Below are 7,969 nucleotides of genomic sequence, written 5' to 3'. Positions count from 1 at the left end.
TTGTATTCAAATTACTAACCGAGGGTACTTACGGCGTTCAGCAATGTAATAATGCTGTAAGAAGGTTTTTCTGCACAACAGTTCCTGGTCATTGAAGAGGGCTTCATACAGAAGTTCCTCTACATCTCATGCGAAAGAGACATGATTTTTTGGCGACCAAAGTACTGCGTTCCCTTGGAGATAATGCGCAGAAGCCGAATTTGTACTTCCCTATGTCGATGCATGCGAGTGTGTGCGTGCGTACGTGTGCGTTGGTGTGCGTGTTCGTGTATGTGTACGAGAAATAGGAGTTTTTCTTAAAAAACGACATCTAAAAATGCACCTCTGTTTGCAGGCTTCAGTATTGACGCCACAAAAACGAACAGAGGTACAGACGCCTCGAAATCAGCCTTCGCATTTCTAGAACGCCTGCACCTGCCGTAATTGCTCCGCCCCGAATACTGGACTGGCAAAGAAGGCGGCATTGAGAGAAGTATTAGGGTATAAGTGAGCATTTGGGGACGCGATTTTCAGCATGATTGATTTTTCTTGAGGAGCCAAATAAAATGGTATGCAGCTTTCACGGCAGGCGAACAGAAATATCTTTGCGAAAAATGTCCAAGCTCTCTGAATCTTAATGAAACAGGTAGCATAATTTCAGCCTATCTATCGATTTTGGTACAAAAAACTTTGCAGGATAATCAAGAGCGTCCTAGCGAAAGGCGCAAATTGGTTCAGGAAATTGGAAAGGCGCGCGTTCTTTCTTGTTCGCATTATGCTGCAATTTGAGAAGCCCATCTTGGCCACTTTTCAGAGTCGAGGTCGTCCACGTGTCATGGTCTGCAATGTCCCTTCTAAAACAGCTGGTACTTTGCTGTGTGCATCAAAATATTCTGCGGTCAAACACAGGATACAAACAACTTCTGGCGCCAATCCTTTGTTTACAATCCTATAAAGCCATTCGCGAGTTCATAACGTTTACCCAGAAACTAAATTAAGGCTTTCATGCAGTCCACAAAACAAACGGAAGAAGGAGAGAGAAATTAAGGAAGAAAGTTGGGAGGTACGTTATTACTAAAATGTGGCCTGCCCTTATTTAATAGTGTACAAGCAAGGGAGGAACTTCTTGCTGTGGCTGCGTTTCCTCGACCTACTTCTACCAAAGAACTGCGCAGCTTCCTAGGTTCGTGCTTCTACTTCCGTAGGTTTATACGGAACGTTGCCTCAATTGCTGCACATTTGACACAGCTTCTGCCTGGCAGTTCCGATCTTTCGCAGCAGTCCCAAGTGTGTGAGGACGCCCTCGATTCCTTGCGCCGTATCTTCACCGCACCGCCGATACTGCGCCATTTCGACCCGACCGCACCTACAGAGGTCCATACTGACGCCAGTGGGGTAGGCCCCGGCGCCGTACTGGCACAACGCAAATCTGGCTTCGTCGAATACGCCGTCGCCTATGCCAGCCGCGCGAGCACAAAGCCTGAATCTAACGACTCGGTCACTGAAAAAGAGAGTTTGGCGATAGGTTGGGTACTTACCAAGTTCCGCCCTTACCTCTACGGCAGCCCGTTTGAAGTCGTGACCGACCACCATGCGCTGTGCCGGGTTTCCTCTCAGAAAGACCCATCCGGTCGCCTCGCGAGGTGGGCCCTTCGCTAACAGCAATACGATATCCGCGTCGTGTAGCGCACTCGCCACAAACATCCAGACGCCGATGTTCTATCCTGCTGCCACTTTCAGCCAATATTTCCAGCCTTTCCACATTCGACGCCTCCTCACCGATGCTACACATCAGCGCCATGCCTTCGGCGCAGCGTGCCGACCCATGAATCTATTCCCTTATTGACTTCCTCACCAACCCCACGGTTCATTCGCCTTCGCGTGCTCTTCACCGCCATGCTTCCGATTTCTCAATTAGTGATAACCTCCTTTATCGCCACAACTACACCTACGATGGCCTCAAGTGCTTGCTAGTTATTCCGCGTCACCTTCGCTCGGAAGTCTGCGCCCATTTTCATGCTGACCCGGAGTGTGGTCATGTCGGAGTGTTCAAGGCCTACGATCACATCCGACTACGATATTATTGGCGTTTCATGTACACGTTCATCCGCAAATACGTGCGCGTCATGCCTTACCTCTCAACGTCGCAAGCCACCTCCTCATTGTTCTGCTGGAGAATTGCAGCCGCTACCTTGCCCAACACGCCCACTTCACCGCGTCGGCATTGATTTATACGATCCCCTCCCGTACACTTCAGCCGGCAACCGCTGGGCTATCGTCGCAGTTGACTATTTGACAAGGCATGCCTAAACTCCCGCCCTCCAGGCTGCCACAGCCTCAGAAGTTGCCTCGTTTATTTGAAACCGATTCATCCTTCGTCACGGCGCCCCTCACGATTTGCTGAGCGACAGAGGACGCGTCTTCTTTCCGATGTTGTCAAAGCACTGCTCACCAAGTGCAATATAATTCATCGCACCATTTCCGCATATCATGCGCAAACCAACGTTCGGTGACATGTTGTCTATGTATGTCTCTTCAAACCAGTCAAACTGGGACCTTGTCCTTCCGTATAACCTATGCGTTCAATACCACAACGCAGTCCACTACTGGCTTCTCTCCTATCGTTGTCCTTTACGGACATCACCCTTCTGGTACCATCGACACCATTCTGCCGTACCAACCGGAGGCTTCCGTGTATACACCACTTTCCGAAGCCGCACGGCACGCCGATGACTGTTATCGCATCGCCCGTGCTCTCACGACTGACACACAGTGCAGAGAGAAATCCCGCCACGATCTCAAACAGCGCCACTCTTCCCCAATGGCTTCCTTGTGTGACTCTGGATTCCGACAAATATTCCTGGCGTATCATCAAAATTTCTTACCAAGTACCATGGCCCATACCGTGTCCTGGAGCACACATCTCCAGTTACTTATTCTGATCAGCGCCGCCGTGGACGCAAGACTGTTCACGTCCAGCGTCTCAAGCCATTCTACGACACAGCCATCCTGCCTGCACCCTGAGTCGCCAGGTTGGCTCCTTTTCTCCCCGGGGGCAATGGTAAAGACGAAGACGAACATTCTGCTTAGCGGCAGCATTGCCACCGCTGCGCGTGCTTTGAGCTCGGCTTGGCAGACCGCGGACTGCTGCTGCCCTGCCGCCCTGCTCCTGAGGTCCCAGTGCGTTCAATAAGCCCCCGTCTTATAATTTAAATGTTTATTTGCGTATAGGAGTCCGCTGCTGCAAGGAACAAGACGAGAAATCGAATCCAGGGTTGCCCCTAGTCAGCAAGCTATTTCACTTCGGAGCGACCGCTGATACACAAGCCCTTAGAAGATCCATGTGCAAGAACAAAAAAGTAACATGTCGCCATAATTTGAAGACGAAAACCGCCCGGTAAAAGAAACTGCATTGTGTTCCAGGGTTCCTAACATGATGTCACAAACTGTGGATCCCACTTTCCACAACGAGAACCGACGCTTCCAAAACTCTTCGTAAAAACTCTTTCAAGTGCGCGCTTAAGTGCCTCTAAATCGACCGCACATATCGTCCCAGTACTTCATGAGTTGATATATTTCAAGACACGTTATTGGCCAGAACATGAATGCGGGATCATCGAGAAGCAGCATACTGTAATAGTAGCTGCGGCAAACGAGAAGAGGCATTGCACACGGGAAAATCCTACAAGAGGAGCCGTAGAGTCACTAGTGAATAAAGATTAGCACAATGACGTGCTACGTGCCACAGGAGCGGCAGGTAGCAACGCTGGGCGCAGCGATTACAAACACGCCAATAACTAAAGCGGCAGATTTGTTCACAAAGCATGGCGCCCCGCTAGCCGCACAATGCGATTTTCGCCTCTCTGGTGACGTCATTGCGCTAATCGTTTTTTACACGCGACTGTGCATCTGGGACGCAACGTATTATAAGAAAGGACATAAAGAAATAGCGCACCCAAGATTGTCTTGAGGGCAGAACCAAAGTGGCCAAAGCTTATTCGGCGTTATTGAAGATTTTATTAGGCCAACAAATACAGATATTAGATTAACACCAGGAGCTGAAATCTATACAAAGGCAAGTAATAGCTAGCGAACTGATGGGCATAAAAGCGTACAGGTGATATAAAGAAAATATAAAGAAAATAAACTATAAGTGTCAAAAATACGCGTGACGAGGACGTTTATATGCAAGACTGCTGTGTGCGTAATGAAGTGCGTATATGAGCACTTCATTTGCAATATGCGAAAGAAATTACTTCAACGTTTCGCTGTCCAATATTCACTAGCCCGTAACAACAGTTGTACTGCAAAGTGTGCCTCTGGGCTAATTGCATTGATCGCAGCCCAACAAACTTCGGTCGAAGTGCAAATAAACAGGCCTGGTCCATGCGAGGGCTGAAAGAAGGGTGTTGTAGTAATCCGTTTCCCGTTTCAGTTGGTCACGGTTGTACCTATCATCACAGTGACACGATAACATGCCCCATCTCCATTTTTAGGAATGTACCTGAAAACGCTTCATCCGTTGCACAACTCAACGTTTACAAATCGAGACTATGAAAGTGCTTTGTACCCGTTTTGCTTCTTAGGGATCAGACAGTCTGATGGCTAATTTTATATGTGTGAGTCAGTGGTCCAACGCGCATCTAACACGAAGACAAAAAACGTTGGCTAAAAGAGGATGATTTAATGATGTAGGAAACACTTTAAACAATGAAGGAGAAAATGTACATAACCTGTTATTTTATTCTGATATCATATTGAATATAGTCGACGTCAACGCGCAACGAAATCACGAATTGAACATATTTGGACACACACTGAAGTTTGAAAGTGGCTAAAGCTTATTCGGCCTTATTGAATTTTCATTAGGCCAACAAGTACAGATATTAGATTAACACCAGTAGCTGAAATCTCTACAAATGCAAATAATAGCTGGCGAACTGATGAGCGTAAAAGCGTACAGGTGAAGGGTGCACCATGTTTATTGTTTGGAGGAATGCATTCAATATAAGTAAAGAGTGGCAAAAAAATGCCGACGATTACGTTACTTCTTAATGCGAAATTTAAGCGCAGCTCATCAGCTGTTTCAGCTTTTCTATAGATTGAGGCAAAGAATTCGAGCCAGACATGTATGTACGTACAATTACAGACAACTTCTTATTTTTAATACATATTCCTTCATCAAAAACACTCCACAAACAGTTCTTGATTGTCATGAAGGGAGCATTGTGGACGGAGAAAAAAATTCAGGGGGGCACTTTGTTGACCTAAACTGCCGTGAGGCGAAACCCTTAAGCGCGGTGCTGCTGCTTGTGTCACTGATCTGTGGTTAAGATGGTAAGCTTCGCCTCTTAGAGTGGAACCTCGACCGCGTTTTGCAACGCTGCCAGGGAGTCCACAAACGCCATCGTCCGTTCGGCTCTACGCCTTGGTCGTCGGTGAATAGGTTTTTGAGGAAAGGAAATGTCTCTCTCGCATATCTCGGTGGACACTGAACCTCACCGTAACGGGAAGGGAGGAAGGTGGGAGTGAAGGAAGACACCGTATTCACTAGACCCGCCTTCGTTCATTCCAAACCATCGAGCTGGCATCTCGGAGTGGTTAGCGTGCTCGTGTCGCACTCCGGAGACCCTGGTTCGATACCCGAACTCGACCAATTTCTTACACGGTTTCATTAATTTATGCGGTCTGTCTAGAAAGGTAATTGGGCTAATTGGTTAATTAAATAAACTCAGTACCACTTACTTGGATCACTATACCATTCCTTTAATTTATTGCATGCTTGCAAAGTACAATTGGCCCCGTTTGAAATTCGCGCACTGTGACGTCAGGACCACCTCGACTAATTGAAAAGCGCGACATTTCTGTCGACAACTGCTGCTTACAACGATGAGCCATTAAAGGCTTCAGCCTTAATAGATGGATATATGCCCGACTGGCTGTATATATGCTCGTTCTCAAAGACGAGGTATGCGCAAGTATTTCGCGAGGTTGTCACAGCTCTGGGAGCCGTCAGGAGCAAGAGGAACAGGATGTTCTCCCGCATAAGTGGTTAGAAATTCACGCTTGTCTTTATATCTACATTAACGTCCCCACCCACCCTGCCACTCTGGAGGTGGTAGCGTTCCTGGCACAACATTGTCAATGCCAAAACATGCAGCGCACATCTGTCACTACCGCCACGTAGCTTAAGGCACGATTGAGGTGTCAACTGTTCCAAGAAGGCAGTTATTTGCCTTCTCTCTAGTCCAAGTGTCCAACGCGATGTGTGAGAGATACTGCGCATTTCCTTTCCTCAAAAACCAATTTAAAACTTAACCTTTTGCTTTCCAAGCTCCCCCTCTATTGGTCTCGCAGTGGTGGGAGACAGATCCTGCGCATTTCCTTTCCTCAAAAAAATATGGAAAACACTTTGGAAATTGTAAAGTGTGCTTGTCGAAAGCCTTATGTTCAACCCACTGCCGCTTCCCCAAACAGCTTGGCGCTGAATCACTGGGCCGCTTCGGAGCCATGCGTCTCACTCAGTTGACTGCAACGAGACTTCTGGCGAAGGACTGGCGGTTCAGCTGCCACCGCCGACGCGCGCGCGCTCGTTCTACCGCTACTGTGTGACGTCACGCTTGCTATGGAGAGCTGCGCCTCCCACCGGCGCTCCGGTTGCTAAGGAGGGGAGGAAGTTGCGCTCTTAATTTCTCTTTTCCAAGCTCTCGTTTCATTGATTTCGCAGCTTAAAGGGTGTCCACTGTTGGTTACAACGGCCAAAGGCGACGGCGAAGCCGCGAAATGCAGAAACGGGAGACTAAGAGCTGAACTCTAAAAATCAATTCGAACTATACGCAGCAAATACTACCTCAATAAGAAGTACCACCGTGGCGGTAGCTAAGAGTGCAGCAAAACACGAGAAGAACTGGCGGAAATGGCTTAGTTTCCCTGAGTCCACACCCATACCGCCAGTGTCCTCCGGATCAGATTTGCGATACGGGCAAATGACCTTCCATATGTTCGGCCTCAAAAGAGACGCCTCAAATATCCTACGCAGCATGCCACTGTAAGCTCTAGCCAAAGGGTAATCCTTGCGGACCGGCGTTACTGCCAAGATAAGAGTGACCCCTTCTCTTGATTCTATGAGTCGAGGTGCGACAGAGCTGACGAAGCACTCAGTGAATTGATTTACAAGACAGAATCGCCCTTTCTGCTCGGCACACACTAGGCAATCTCTCCCCGACTTTGTGACAAAGAGCCCGTGCTCGCCACGTCTAGTGATCGCTGTCCGGATCTTTGAATAGAGTGTGCTCTCGGTCATCTTGTGAGCTAAACCGAAGTGCATCATCGAGCCTCGAACCACACACGGTAAAATGCGTCCACGGTACAGCGCATCTTCCAGCTCTTCAAGCGTATCAGTGTTGTCCGGAGATAAGCGCGAACTAAGCCTAGACGTCAACTCACTTCTCAAATAATTCGACAGCGGAAGAACGGCGAGAATCCAGGTAGCGTATACCAATGCGTGGCTCCGAGTCCAGCGTTTTGTGGCAGGAAGAGGGTAGGATGTGGAATAAAAGGAGGCCATAAAAAATGTTACGGACTCCAGAATAGACCCAGCAAAGGCGTGTTCGAGTTGGAAATTTGAAAACTCAATCACGAGAAGGCAGGCTGCGATACAGGCGACCGTAAATAAGAATGCTGACTTGCTCTTTACCAGCATAATGAAGAGGGACTCAGGGCGAAAGTTCTCGCGGCGGGAATAGAAAGTTTCGTAGGTGTATACCAACGCTGGAGGAACCAAAAATCCGCCGTTTTCGATGGCTGCGCACATTTCCATAACGATATCAATCTTTCCTCTGTATAGATCGCTCTTGATGGTCTCGAATTGGTCGTACAGCCTGATTGCAAGTGTAGCATTCTGCGCACGTAGTGCGTTCTTAATCATGTCAACTCCCCTTCCGAAGCAGGGACGCTCGTTAGAACCGAGAAGTAAACTGTAGCAAGCGAT

The sequence above is a fragment of the Amblyomma mixtum genome, chromosome 8 (assembly GCF_055824585.1).
Source record: "Amblyomma mixtum isolate Tamu chromosome 8, ASM5582458v1, whole genome shotgun sequence".
Lineage (NCBI taxonomy): Eukaryota > Metazoa > Arthropoda > Arachnida > Ixodida > Ixodidae > Amblyomma > Amblyomma mixtum.
This window is presented reverse-complemented; position numbering follows the sequence as displayed.